Source organism: Podarcis raffonei, chromosome 3 (genome assembly GCF_027172205.1).
Source record: "Podarcis raffonei isolate rPodRaf1 chromosome 3, rPodRaf1.pri, whole genome shotgun sequence".
NCBI lineage: Eukaryota > Metazoa > Chordata > Lepidosauria > Squamata > Lacertidae > Podarcis > Podarcis raffonei.
This window is the reverse complement of record NC_070604.1, coordinates 100583120-100598766: the sequence shown is the minus strand read 5'-3', so window position 1 is coordinate 100598766 and position 15647 is coordinate 100583120.

Genomic DNA, 15647 nt, shown 5'->3' with positions numbered 1-15647 from the left:
GGGAGCTTGCCTGATAATGATGTCTTTCTGGTGACAGGCAAATATCTTTTCATTCTCCTGGTGCTTCGATTTACCAGAGCCTGGCATGAGACCATCAGTCGATCAAGTGTTGTCTAAACGAACTGGCAACTGCCCCCCAGAATTTCAGAGAGGAGCCCTTCCTAGATCTACCTGGAGAAACCAAGGACTGAACCTGGACTCTTGCATGAGATGAATCTTAAAAGTGAGAGCAATCCTAAAAGTGGTACAGCACCTGCCATTTTTCATGTGGCGAATGGTATACCTGCTTCCCTCCCCCTTATGCGTAGCATGAAAGAGCCTCAAAACTACTTTAGTTAGTTAGACACAGCTAATATTCAGTGCTTCTTAGTTGTGTAACATTCAGAGTTACACAACTAATATTCGGTGCCTGCGGCAATGGCTGGGGAGAGGATGTTGAGGGGTGCACAGGGGGGCAAAGTGCATTTCAGGCAGAATGAGCTTTGCTCCACAAATTAGATTTCTGAAATAAAGAAAATATATTGCAGAGAGAGTAGGAAGGCAAAATACTTGTTCGGAGGGGATGCGTGTCCCAACCTCACTGCTCCCTCTGGTGCTACTTATGGATGTCAGATATTTGGCTTATCCGCTCATATTCTTGAAATTCTATGGTTCAATAAATCTCAGCAGAGTGAAACTAATTTTTCACTCCTCCAATTGACATTTGCTTGGAGAAAACCATGGAAAATCTTGATCAAGACCCTGTTAGCTGACTTCATTGCCGGTGCCTAATCTAAACAATACCAAAAACATGTGCAATTTGTAAACAACTGGCCCACAGCACTGCAGCTTAATAAATTCATCTCATGTGACAGCACATTAGAGCATAATCTAATGTTCAAAATAGCAGGGCCAGACAACAATAATATATAGATTTACAGCTATAGCTATAGGACGTGTGTGAGAGAGAGGGAGGGAGGGAAGGAGGGAGGGAGAAAGGGAGGCAGAGAGAGAGAGAGATTTGGGGGTTGAAAAACAATATATATTGCACCTCCTTTCTGTTGAGAAATGCTTGAGGTAACTGTGTTAAAACCTGCAACGTAAAACAAAAATGAAAAGAGGTAGGGGGAAACATGAAACAGTCGGGAACTAGTGAGCAGCAGCAACTACAGTAAGCAAAAATGTTTTAGCTATTCATCTAAAGGCAAACTGTGAGATGCACAGGGTAGGGGCCTTTGCTGAAAAAGCCCTCCCCTACATCCCCAGCCACCTCGCTTCAGGTGGGTTGAGTTGTTGAGTGGAGCTGTCAGGCTCCTGTCCCAAAACACCACGACATTGACTCATTTATAAGTAAGGAAGATATCTTTATTCAGGCTAATAATGTTCCAGGCTCAGCAGCAAGCACAGGGTCCATAAGTCAAGATTCCATGGTACAAGAGCAAGGCAAGAAGCTTATAACTGAATAGAAGCTACGAAGATGTACCAACAGTTGACACATCCCTCCTGCCAAGCTTTTAAAGATGGAACAAGACGAGGTAACTCACAGGAGTCTCTCGCCCTACAAATCTGCTACACACACATACACATTGTTGGGACTGATGTGTCTGATCCCACCTGCAAAGGAAGCTCCTGGTTCGCAGTAGCAAGGCTGTGCCTTATCTCTCTGATTCCAGTTCTGCTGCCGCCATCTCCTGCTCAGTCCCTCAGTCTGCCCCCTGCCCTTCTGAGGTTCCACCAAAGGGGTGGAGGAGAGAAACAGCAGATCTGCTTCCGTTGGTAGACTTTGGGGTCTCAAATTCAACAGCACCCTGCGCAACACCAAAATCTGGCGTGCCCCACCTCTCACCTTCCATTCTACATCACAGTTGCAGCGCCCCCCTGAGCCAGTCACACTCCCCTAAATCTGCCTCTGTTGCTTCTCCCTGTTTGACATCATCGGCACAAGGGGAGGACCTCTGTCCTCCAACACTGGGTTCCAGCCTTCCAACCCCCCGTCCCCACATGTGCTGCTTCTTTGTTTTCCTCCTGGTCCCTCTGGGACTGCCAACCCTGATTCTGTCAGAGCTGTGGGTGCCCAAGGCAGAAGCACCCAGGCAGGTTCAAAGATAAAGTGGCAACACTTGAGGTATCTTAAACCGGCCTTCTTCAACCTGGTACCCTTCAGACATTGTTGGGACTCCAACTCCCATCATCTAGAGTGGTCTAGAGCAGCAGTTCTCAACCTGTGGGTCCCCAGATGTTGTTGGACTACAACTCCCATCATCCCTGAGCTCTGGCCTTGCTAGCTAGGGGTGATGGGAGTGTGATGGGAGTGTGATGGAAGTTGTAGTTCAACAACATCTGGGGACCCACAGGTTGAGAAAGGCTGGTCTAGAGAGACAGAAGTTGCAGTCCAACAAGATCTGGAGGGCATCAGGCTGTCCTAGGTTGCTGGTCCAACAGGAAGCTCATTATAACATCAGAATTTGATTAAGAAGTAAATTCATTTATTTATTTTTAGAAGCAATTCTAAGCTACTTGTTTTTTAAAGAAACGCAACGTACATACAGAAACACAACGTCAAAACAATAAAAACAGTAATAATGAAAAAACAGTATTGTATAATCCAAAGGGTAGAGATATAAAAAGGAACAGCTTAGGAAAAACTGTTCTCTTGGCGCTGTGAGAACATCTGAAATCATGGCTTCAAACGCCTCATGTCGGACAAGGGATGAATGAGACAGAAAGTCAATGGACCAAACCTTTGGAGGCGAGCAGAGTGCTTCGTGTCATTCAACTGCATCCCTGTAGAGAGAATACAGGAGAGGTGCTGACAGGCTCGGAAGGGAGTCCTGTCCAGTTTTTTATACCCAGAAATATGCTGACTCTGATGTGAGGCCTCAAGGGTGGGCTGCCTTAAATTGGGGGAAACCTTGCTGTGTGGAGAGATCTAAAGGATCCATCATGGATTTGGCAGACCTCCTCCTTACTTCCCCCTGGGAGGGGGGAGAATGCATTAACATTCCCTTGCAGCTGCCAACTACACCCTCCCTTGTGAACTTTTCACCAGGCAGATTTGCACGTTTCTCATTCCCAGATCTTTTAAAATATAAAAAATGAGAGGGGATATTAATTAAATTTGCAGGTGTTCTTCCAAAAGTGAAAACTGAAAATCTCTTGTCTTGCCTGTCAGTGGCGTTGTTCATCTTGCCACCCTTTCATTGCATTCATTTCACAGCCCACTTGTGTGTGTTTTTCAAACCGCATGGAAGTTTTGAAATGCATGCGTTTTAAGAGCTGGAAACACATGAAGTGTTAGAAGGGTATGCGCTCTTTTCTTCAATTGCCAGAGCTCTGAAAACGAGAAAGCCAGTCTAGGAGCCCATCTACATATCCAGAAGACTAAATTGGCACAGCTCACCTTGGGCTGTACCACTGTGGAACGTAGGTGACAGATTGCATGGTTGAATACCCCCACTGGCAGAAGTATTTCCTACCTGTGGAAAGCTAGAATGCCCAAGAAAAGTATGTAGACTAGTCTCCTCTAGAATGTTGGTTTTGTCTGTGACCAGCGAATTGTTTGTGGTAATTTCTACATGGTGGAAAATTTAAGTGTGCAAAGTGTCGCGGCTGAAAATTGGCCGCTGTTTCTTTAATGCTTAAAAAGCTGGGTCAGCATGAGTCAGTGGCCTGCAACGTATATATAGAGTGAGAAATGTTAGTTTGTTGTTGGGTTGGTTGGTTAGTTAGTGAAAGCTGGTACTGCTGATGTGTACAGTTGGTTAGTTGCTTTTGCAGAAAGACTTTTATGAATAAAAGCAGAAAGTACTCTGCAAGGACACTTTTCTTGTGGACTCTTTTATGCCGACAAGGGTCCGAGGACCAGGCTGAGGTGACAAAGGGAGGTCAGAACACTGACACAAAGCAGTGGAGGCTGGTCTGCCAGGGCAAATGGGGCACTGCCCCACCAACCTCAGCCAGCCCTCACCTGCCTGCCTTCTCACTCTGTCAGCAGTCTCTGTGTTGCCTCTTTGGTCTCCATGTTTCTCTTGTAGAACTTAATGTGGGACATTATTGCAGTCAACCCAACAATTCATGTTTTGCCAGATAGGCACATGAAGGGTCTGAGGCTCACGGAGCTTTCCTGCTAATTTGCTAGAGAGAACTCTGTGAGATCACTTCCTTTGCCTGTCTTGGCCGGAAGCTGTAACACTTCAGACTTCTTCCCTGCTTGGGCAGCCTTTCTGTTCTTCATCATGCTACCAAGCTGACCACACATGCATGTCTGACCAGTTTTGAACTTAACGTTTTGTACTTTTGTAACTTAAATAATAGTTTTAAATTTGCCTTCCTTTTGCTACTGTAACTAATGCTTCAAGACCTGGATTACATAAGTAAATGCTATGTTTATTTCTTCATTTAAAAATGTATGTCATTATTGTTTTTAAGGGGTAGAAAAGGGGTAACACCAGGAAAACCCAGTTTGCCTTAAAGCTTCCTGGATTGTTGTTTGCAGAAGGTTAAATCAATCTTGTCTTAGCGCCCAAGCTTAAGCTGCAAAGGATGGTACTCTGCTGGCCTCACAAATGTGAACAAAGGGGGATAATAACTAAACAATATATCCTCTCCTGGTGTCTAAATCCATTCCTACACTTAGACTCTTGAGAGTCCCGTGGACTTAAGGAAATCAGATCGTGAAGCTGAGGCTCCAATACTTTGGCCACCTCATGAGAAGAGAAGACTCCCTGGAAAAGACCCTGATGTTGGGAAAGATGGAGGGCACAAGGAGAAGGGGACGACAGAGGACGAGATGGTTGGACAGTGTTCTCAAAGCTACAAACATGAGTCTGACCAAACTGCGGGAGGCAGTAGAAGACAGGAGTGCCTGGCGTGCTCTGGTCCAAGGGGTCACGAAGAGTCGGACATGACTAAACGACTAAACAGCAACAACAAGCATGCAGGGGATGGGGACCAGAGTTAAGTGGCTCTGCCTGTCATTGGCTCTGGTTCCACTCTGTTTGGGTTCCCTGCATTCGGTCCTGCCAATCCCAATGGGCACCAGCCCCCACTGCCTGGCTGATTTCTGAAGTAGCCCAGTTCAAGAAGGGCTTCATTCACCTGCTTTCTCTTTGTGCTGTGGTTCCCACCCCCACCCCAAAATGGAGGGTGCTTGTATTAACTAAGCAAAAAGCAAAAACTCTGACATGATTGACAGGCAATGCATTTAGCATATTAGGACCTCAGTGGGAAGCTTTTAGAGCATGTGACTCAGGCACAGGGACACATTGTCTTCAAGGAGAGGAGCTTGTCAACAGCTCTAGCCAAATCCTTAAATGACAAGTCTACTGTTTCGTTTCACTTTTCTCCCCCAGCATAGCAACATCGTCGACAGGGAGGGGGGAAGCTACAAGCTACACAAACAGAGTTGGCTCTCCCTCTTGTGCATTTCACTCAGTTTATTTGTCAAAGTTTGTCGGCAAACAGGTTCCCACTGAGAAAGATTCCCAAGCCATTGGAAATATTAGGAACTGTGCTTCTACGAATAAATCCTAGCTTCCTGTGATTGATGAGAGACTTTATTCCTGGGATTCATTCATTACATTGGCTGAACCCAACCTTAATCTCTGCTGAATCTCTCCCCTGCATCTCCAGTGATCAATTTTTCACTCTGGAATGATCAATTTTTCACTCCGGTATGATATTCGAACCTATCAAAGCACCAAGAGAGGCTTTGATGCGCTAGCTTTCTTCCTTGAAGCAATATACACGGCCGAGGATTGTTTTCATGAGCAATTCCTTACTGAATCATCAGCTGAAATTTATCATATTTCCTAGCCAAAGCTTCAGTTCAGCTGTAATCCCAACTGTGTTTACAGACAGTCTAGCAGGGCCGGCCAAAATATGTATATTAAAATATTCCAGAAAACTTACTCTGGGGACTAAACACACTGTTCTGCTACAGAGCAAACTGAAAAGAGTTCAGCTGCTATAACTGAATTTGGCAATAATGAAATGAATGCTGCAATTATCTGGGAGCCCCGTAAAGCTGTGTAATCAAGCAAGTCCTTCAAGAAGACCCAACACTGCCGCTTTCGGTTCTATCCATTCTGGAGTAACAAAAAAATTATCACTCTTAATGGTTAACTTCTTTAGCACTCAGCCGACTCTTCACATACCCTTCCTTCCAGGGCTTTTTTTCAGCCGGAACTCGCTCCGGACCTCAATTCCGGCACCTCTCAGGTGGGTTCCATTGCCATGCTTGTGTGTTTATTGAATATACAGGTGAAACTGTAGGTCAGCAGCCTTCCCCATGATTGTGCTTCCTACTGAACCAGACTAAGAGACCATTTAAAGGCTCAGGAACCCATTGCAGGTGTTATGGATTGAATAGCTACTGCACCTTTTCACAATATTCTAATTTTCTGAGATTAATTTGGGGTTTTCATCAGCTGTACGCCATGATCATCATAACAAATAAAGGCTTGACATATCTCACTTTGCATGTCGTGAGTCTATCTCATATATTAGTTTCACCTTTTAAGTTGAATTACTGAAATAAATGAACTTTTCCATGATATTTTAATTTTTCGAGTTTTACCTGTATTATAAGAGAACACCCTTCTGACATTGGGCTACCCCAGGCCAGCATAATTTCTGCCTTCTCCTCTTTGAAATGTCTTTGCATGAGCTTGGAGAATCTTGTCCAGTCAGGTTGGTCGGAAGCTGTACAGTAGCATAGCTGTATTTGACCAAGGGCCCATCCGATTTAGCCCGTTGACTACAAAGAGAACAAAGGAGATGTTCCTGGTGAGCTCCAGCAACCCTTTTTCTAGAAAAACAGCACTGCTTCCTTCCATTTCCCATGTTGGGGCTATGAGTGTTGTTGCTTAAGCAGGTGAGGACTGTTGTGTTCATTTCCTGTTAGTGTGGTCTTCCCACTCACATCTGGTTCACCAGCGTGGATCATGAGACTGCTGTCCTCCACAGGCCTTTGTCTTGACCCATGGTCCGGCATCATGGCGCACCCCTGTCCCCAGTCAACACATGTTCATACTCAGCAAATGCCAAATTTAAGAAGAGTAGCTATTGATATTTCTCCCTTTATGGAGAGCGAAGGTGCATGCACACTGTACAAAGGAGTGATTCAGCATAATCTCTGCAATTATTTTTAATGGCTCGGACTCCCGGTTCACTTCCTACGTTGTTTTCGGACGGCTCGATCTGCAAGTAATTTAGCTGTGTTTTCTCAGAGTGCCAAAAAGTAAAAGGGGAAAGAAAGAAAGAAAGAAAAAGAAGAAAAAAAAGAAACATTCCATTTGTTTATACTGGAGACAAATTTCAGCCAATTGACACAATTTTGATTGATTAAATAATGGCTTTCTTCCTCATTTATGGGCAATTTTGGGCTTCTATCATGACATAAAAGAGCTAAGTGGCTGTCATCTGTCTGCATATTATGTGATGGGCAGACTGTCATGCGTAAGTCTTAGCAGCTCATGACAGGAGCCTTTCAGTGAAAAGTCCCAATCTTCCATTTCGACAGGCTGTCCTGGAGACAAGGCAAATGATTAAACAAGTGGTGGGGGGAGGTCAACCATAGGCCAATTGCAGGTGTTTAAAACTGTCAGCATTAGATTTTGATCATATGTTAACGTGCTGGGGTGAGGCAGCCCCTGAGTCTACCTTATAAAGAAACAACTGTCCCTTTCTTTAACCTGCTATGCTTTTTCCCAGAAATCAATGTGCTCTCTCTTTCCCACCCACCTACCCCCAACATAAAATTTACTTTCCAACAGAAAACATGGCTTAAATATTCCTCGTTGCCTTTGAAAAGCATGAGTGTTGTGCCAAGAAGGACAAATTTGTCAGTTTTGGTTTTGCTCAGTTTCTCCTTTTTCCAGTATTAAGTTCAGTTCACAACATTTCCAAATCACTGTGTGAATTTCTCCTAATATACGCATCCTTGTATAATGTACACCTTTTTTTACCAGGCAATGTTCCCCTACTATAATGCACTTTGATATATTATTTTCACTATCATATGCATTTCTATGCACGCTTGACCAGGTTATATGCATTTTTGACACATTACTTGACCGGAGAATCGCATTGCAAAATTCAGAGACTGGTGGCTTTCGAAGGTTCACGTATCATTTCAGAAATTGCAGATTAGGTAGATTTGCCTTTCGGTGAGAACCAAATTTCCACCCTGTTGCTAGTGCTGCAGCACCAAGCAATGAGCCAAATGTGTCAACAACAAAACAACAGCCCAGTGAACATGATCCTCAATGGGTTTGACAGACTACAAAAAGAAAGAAACCAAATGTTTCTTCATTAATTGAACCAAAAAAGGTCATTCCACTATTAAGCTTCTGCTCTATCTGAAATGCTGGCTTTGAAAAGGAACAAATTAAATTAAATTAAATTAAATTTTAAAAAATCCTTCCAGTAGCACCTTAGAGACCAACTAAGTTAGTTATTGGTATGAGCTTTCGTGTGCATGCACACATCTTCAGTTACCTAGGATAAGTGGATTGTGTTGTTGTTGTTTAGTCATTTAGTTGTGTCCGACTCTTCGTGACCCCATGGACCAGAGCACGCCAAGCACTCCTGTCTTCCACTGCCTCCCACAGTTTGGTCAAACTCATGCTGGTAGCTTCGAGAACACTGTCCAGCCATCTCGTCCTCTGTCATTCCCTTCTCCTTGTACCCTCAATCTTTCCCAACATCAGGGTCTTTTCCAATGAGTCTTCTCTTTTCATGAGGTGGCCAAAGTATTGGAGCCTCAGCTTCAGGATCTGTCCTTCCAGCACTCAGGGCTGATTTCCTTAAGAATGGATAGGTTTGATCTTCTTGCAGTCCATGGGACTCTCAAGAGTCTCCTCCAGCACCAGAATTCAAAAGCATCAATTCTTCGGCGATCAGCCTTCTTTATGGTCCAGCTCTCACTTCCATACATCACTACTGGGAAAACCATAGCTTTAACTATACGGACCTTTGTTGGCAAGGTGATGTCTCTGCTTTTTAAGATGCTATCTAGGTTTGTCATTGCTTTCCTCCCAAGAAGCAGGCATCTTTTAATTTCGTGCCTGCTGTCACCATCTGCAGTGATCATGGAGCCCAAGAAAGTAAAATCTCTCACTGCCTCCATTTCTTCCCCTTCTATTTGCCAGGAAGTGATGGGACCAGTGGCCATGATCTTGGGTTTTTTAACGTTGAGCTTCAGACCATATTTTGCACTCTCCTCTTTCACCCTCATTAAAAGGTTCTTTAATTCTAAGACCCTTAGGTATAATGTCCAGGTTCTTGCATTTAGTCAGAAAGAAGATGTCAGTCTGTACCTGTGCAAGTTTCTTGGTGAGGTTGATGGACTTCAATTTCACGCGGTTCAATGTGGTGCCTTCCATAGTTGTAGTTACAGGTAGGTAGCCGTGTTGGTCTGCCATAGTCGAAACAAAATAAAATAAATAAATTCCTTCCAGTAGCACCTTAGAGACTAACTAAGTTAGCTATTGGTATGAGCTAACTTATAAGAAGTGTGTATGCACACGAAAGCTCATACCAATAACTAACTTAGTTGGTCTGTAAAGTACTACTGGAAGGAATTTGTTTTGTTTTGTTTTGTTTTGTTTCGACTACGGCAGACCAACACAGCTACCTACCTGCAACTAGGCTTTGAAAAGGGTTTGGGCTTTTTTTTGCACACCAGTTTCAACTTCTATACAGCTGTTTGTTGTGGATTGGGTACTACTCACGCATGCAAGTCTTTCTCAGCATCCACGTGATGTCATCCTCAACAAAATGCATTCACATACCCCCCCCACCCCAGTACCAATTTAATCCAGTTTTACCATTTCTACAGGACAAGAGAAGCCTTGGGCCTGATCCAGCAGGGCTCTTCTTATGGGATGGCATTTTGATAAGGATGGTGCTGTACAGATACTGTGCAAAAATTGCACGTGTGATCAGTACCGCATCCAAAGTAAACTGCCGTCTGAAAGAGCCCATGGTCTGGGGGGTACACGTTGCAAAAACTTAGCTGTAGCTTGCTAGAAAACCATTCAGATATAAAGTACCTGGTGTTTAGAGCTGTTTGGTGGTAGAATAGACATCTCAGGGAAGACATCTCAGCCTCTCCCAATTAGATAATTTTATGTCTTGAGGCCCATCTTGTACCCACCCACCAAGTACTGATATTTCAGCACACGGTCAAAACCTTCCCTTTTAAAAAACGGTTTTGGGTCTTGTGTGTTTTAGGCTCTGCTGGCTTTTATTTTAAAGGGATTTCTTTTCATGTCATCTTTATGTCTTCTGCTCTAGTTTTGTTGCTTTGCTCTTTTATTCTAATATTAGGGAGGCTTTTGTTATCAGTTTGCCAGCTGCCTTGAACTCTGTTTGAGGAAAGGGAGGAGAAAAACCTTCCAAATAAATAAATATAGCTAAGTGTGCGTAGAAATTTGAGGAAAGAGGGCTGTGTCTGGTCAGTGCTGCTGAGGAATCCTGTGCCTTCTGCACAAAGCTCCCGGATAGGAGAAAAGTGTGATATATAAACTTTATGGAAATCAGTCAATATGGTCTGTAAGGAGATCAAGGTTAAACAGGGTTGCTCCATGCAATCTGAAGCATCCTACGGAAAAGCCATTTCTGTGTTGTATCCTAAAAAGTGGAAGCACTCAAATTTCAGAGGGACACTTTTCTTTACAACCACTTTTCTTTATTATTTTGCAAGGGGCATCTCTAAGGATGGGCAAATCTGTCTGTTTCAATTATTTCTTCAAATTTCCACATCAGTTTGATATTTTTTTAAAGTCTTCAATAAAACCCACCAGCATTTTACTGCATTTCTTTCCTAATGTACACCTCTTCTGCAAAGCAATTTCCTCTAAGAAAACACATTTTTGCATGTTCTTTCACAAATATATGCATCTATATATTTGTGCATGGCTAAATTTGGAGAAGTGCAAGTTTATGTTTCAGCCCATGCACTGTTTTGGAAAGAATCAGGTAAATTTGCCTTTAAATGCAAACTGTATTATTATTATTAATATTTTATTTGTACCCCGCCCATCTGACTGGGTTGCCCAACCCACTCTGGGCAACTTACAACACATATAAAAACATAATAAAGATCAAACATTGAAAACTTTCCAATACAGAGCTGCCTTCGGATGTCTTCTAAAAGCTGTATAGTTATTTATCTCCTCGACTTCCAAGCGCGTTCCACAATGGGAATAATAATTTTATTATTATCACATTTCTCCTTTATCCCTAGTGGTGGCCTGCAATTAAAAAAAAAACCCTGCACACGACATCCTCCCTTTTGGCAAGCATTCCTTCTTTAGCAACTTGTTCCTAGAGAACAAGTGCCGTATTTTCCATGTATAAGACTATATTTTTTCCTTAGAAATAATTGGCATAAATTACAGGTCGTCTTATACACTCTGTGAGCTGAGTGGGGCTGAGAGACTTCAGAGAAGTGTGACTAGCCCAAGGTCACCCAGCAGCTGCATATGGAGGAGCGGGGAAGCAAACCCAGTTCACCAGATTACAAGACTACCACTCTTAACCACTACACCACACCAGCTCTCTTCCCCGATGGCACTTCCCCCATTCCATGTGCAAAAACCAGCCAAACTGGCAGCTGACTCTTGCTTCAACACTAGCAATGGACAGAGCCCTCCAGGTAGGCTGCATGGCTCACACAACACTTTCCGCTGTCTGCCTCTCAGCATCTGTTGCCTGAGGCAGCAGCCTCACTCTGCCTAACGGTGGAGCCGACTCCAGTTGTTGATCTTTACCATAATCCAGGAATTCCCTCTTTTGCCTCATATCGTTGGGGCATATTTTCCCTGGCCTTCTGGCTAAGCCTCACCATCCTGGCCCAGATGGAAGCCTTCCTCTCAACATCAGCAAGGCGTGATTTTCATCGGGATTGTCGGAGGACCGGCAGTTAAACTCCCCTTTCCACGCCTGACGTTGTCTAGATCCTGCTCCACTATCCCTCAATGGCTATTTCTATCTGCACATTAAATTCATGGGGGGCACTGAACATCACATTATCTAGTTGGGCCCATAGAAGAGAAAATCACCTTAAATGAAATTGCCCGTTTAATCCTGCTTTGACCCTCCAGGCCTGGAGAATTGTATTTCTGTGTACTGATAGTGCCATCTAGTGCCCATTTTGTCATAAAATACGGTTATATCAGGCAAATAATTGTTTGGGAATTTCAAAGCAACATTTTAAAAACTCTGGTAATATATTTATTCTATAAACACTGGGGGTGGGAGTTTTTAGATGAACTTCTGTTGTTCTGTCCAACTGATAGTTCTGTTTTGTAAGCAGCTTGCAGATTTGTCCAGGAGCCATATGTAAATCACTCTTGAATTCTTCAGAGGAAGAAGGGAAAATTTTTCTAGAAAAAGAGGTGCCAGAACTCACCATGAACATCTCCCTTGGTCTGTTAGAATAAGGTTACCAGATTTTTTTTCAATGAATCGAGGGACACTTTTAACTTCAATGGATTTTGCATGAGGACGGATTTGTAAATCCAGGGACTGTCCCCAGGAAACGGGGATGTCTGGTAACCTTATCTTAGAATGGCAATGGAGCCCAACTGAGAGGTGCCAGAACTAAGTTCCAGTGTGATCCAGCTGGGGTGGAAACCCTGGGGAACATGATAGTCAATGCAGGAGACTTTTTGATTTAATTACAGCATCAGAAACTCAGCTGAAGGGATAGCTCAGTCATACAGCAGGTGCTTTCTACGTGGAAGAACTTGGGTTCAGTCTCCGAAAGCTCCAGTTTAGAGGATCATGTGGCAGAAAATGAGAAAGATATGCCTGACACAGTATAAAACTGTGTGCACACTATAACTTCGAACTTCTATTGAAGATTTTTCTGTGTTACAAAAACAAATAAACAAGGAAAAGTACATATAGTGTCAAGATGATCAAAAAAATTGACAACGCGTGCAATCCAATAATTGTTTTGTTGTTGAAAACTGCAATATTGCAAATTATTTGCAAAATTAATATAATGTGTTTTTGTATAAACACAGCATAAGCCACCATCAATGCCTATCCTGTTTCTATCCTGTCACACATTGTGTTTTGATGACTTTCTTTCCCAAAACAGCTTTGGCTTTAACTGAAAAGATGGATGGCCTAGCTGAGTTTTAAGCCAGTAATGTGTTGCATGGCCTCCAATTCCCATCACCTCCAGGCAATATGCTGGCTTGGGCTGGTGGGAGTTGTAGGCAAAGGGCTGGATAAGGTGGTCCTTTGGTCAAATCCAGTCATGTGTTTCTTATTTCCTTATGGATTCTAAGCAAAATCCTTTCTAAGTTTGCTCGGTGTTGTGGCTCCTCCCCCACACACACACACACACATAGTGATGTTGTGCAATTGTGGGAAATAAGAGTTTGTTTTCCTCCAAAACAGGACCAAAGGGATTATCACATTGATATTAAGCAAGCTTAGCAAGCATTTGTCAAATCCCCTTTCATCAGTGTTTGAGGATCTCTCTTGCCTTGAACCACAAGAACTATCATAAAGCCTCTTGAGGCCCCTGAGAAACTGGAAATAGAATTTTTATACATGTATTCTTGGAATGAAATCCTGGCTCCTTTGGGGTCAGTGGCAAAATTCCCAATGGTTTCCAACAGAGAGCTGCATTTCTTTGGATTTCTGCTTCTGCCAAATCCTCTTAAGGTTTGAGCAAGAATGGTACCTTCAAATTTTACTAGCTATTTGTTGCATTCCCGCCCCCCCCCCCCCGCCCCCAAGAAGCCAGAATAGTTCTATTTGTCTGCCGTGGAAACACATTGGCAGTTAAGTTATACAATATATTAGATCATATTTTATAATATTTAAAAGAGATTAATGTGGTCAAGACAAGTAGCTTAAAAATGTGGCACTGAGAGCAATGCAAAATGGGTGGCCTTGTACAAAAACACCAGATTTCTCTTTCATTTCATTTTCCTTTTGTAAAAAGAAAAAAAAATCAAACAAAAGGAAGGACTTGATTAACTAGTATGCAATGGAATAGGTGCTGGCATCAACAGGACCAGAAGCCTGGTCATTTGCCAAGACCTTTAACCAGTTAACTAGAAGACTTGACAATATGTGAAATTCCCTATCCTGTAGGCCTTTGTTTGGCTAGCAGTCCTATATAAACATTTCCTGGTTCAGGGCATCAGCATTCGTAACCATGGGGCAATATTCAACTACAGTGGTACCTCGGGTTACAGACACTTCAGGTTACAGACGCTTCAGGTTACAGACTCCGCTAACCCAGAAATAGTACCTCGGGTTAAGAACTTTGCTTCAGGATGAGAACAGAAATCGTCCTCCGGAGGCACGGCAGCAGCTGGAGGCCCCATTAGCTAAAGTGGTGCTTCAGGTTAAGAAAAGTTTCAGGTTAAGAACGGACCTCTGAAACGAATTAAGTACTTAACCCAAGGTACCACTGTAAGTTGCACTCAAGTCAACCCACTGAAATTAATGAACATGGCTAAGCTAGATGCATTAATTTCAAAGGTTCTACTCTGAGGGAACCTTAGTTAAATATCACCCATTGCTGAGGAGAACTATGTATGTCACCTTGCGCTCCTCAGAGGAAAATTGGGATATTTGTTGTTGTTGTTTAGTCGTTTAGTCGTGTCCAACTCTTCGTGACCCCATGGACCAGAGCACGCCAGGCACTCCTGTCTTCCACTGCCTCCCGCAGTTTGGTCAAACTCATGCTGGTAGCTTTGAGAACACTATCCAACCATCTCGTCCTCTGTCGTCTCCCCTTCTCCTTGTGCCCTCCATCTTTCCCAACATCAGGTTCTTTTCCAGGGAGTCTTCTCTTCTTGTGAGGTGGCCAAAGTACTGGAGTCTCAGCTTCAGGATCTGTCCTTCCAGTGAGCACTCAGGGCCGATTTCCTTAAGAATGGATAGGTTTGATCCCCTTCATGGATCACTGCCTTGCCGTGGCGAAGGGGCTTGAATAACTCAGAGAAGCTATGAACTATGCCGAGCAGGGCACCCAAGATGGACAGGTCATAGTGGAGAGTTTTGACCAAATGTGATCCACCTGGAGCAGGAACCAGCAAGCCACTCCAGTATCCCTGCCAAGAAAACTCCATGGACAAAGACAACAGGCATATAAAATGGGATATAGGTGTTATAAATAAAATAAACTAATCTACCCACAGGGATGTCGGATGAGAGTGCCAAACACCCACCAAAACAGCCAGCCATTTCATCCGCTCTTTCCTTTCTGCTGGCAAACCCAGCCAACCCACAGCAGGAAGATGAGACTTATTTGCAGAATTCTCCCTTCACTCTCTCTATCACTGGCAGGCTGTGCCGGCCATGTTTCTGCGACCATTAGCAAAGGGAAAAAACCTGACTTTTCCTGCTGACAAGCACTTGGGGTGAGACGGGGATTGGCAGTGGGGTATGTTTTTCCTTCAGCATTTCTGCCCAGGAAAGCAGTCAGGTGATCAGGACATTCTTTAAAGAAAGCTGATGGTGCAGAGAGAACAACTCCTGGTTTAGAGGCTGCTGGCTCTGGCAGCCTCTTTTCTCCACAAGGGCCAGAGCGGCGGTCTCCACCAATATACGCCGATTGCTTTGAACTGTTATGAAGACCATCCGGTTTGTGGGCAGCTGCCACCCACCTTCTTTTTCTGATACACATT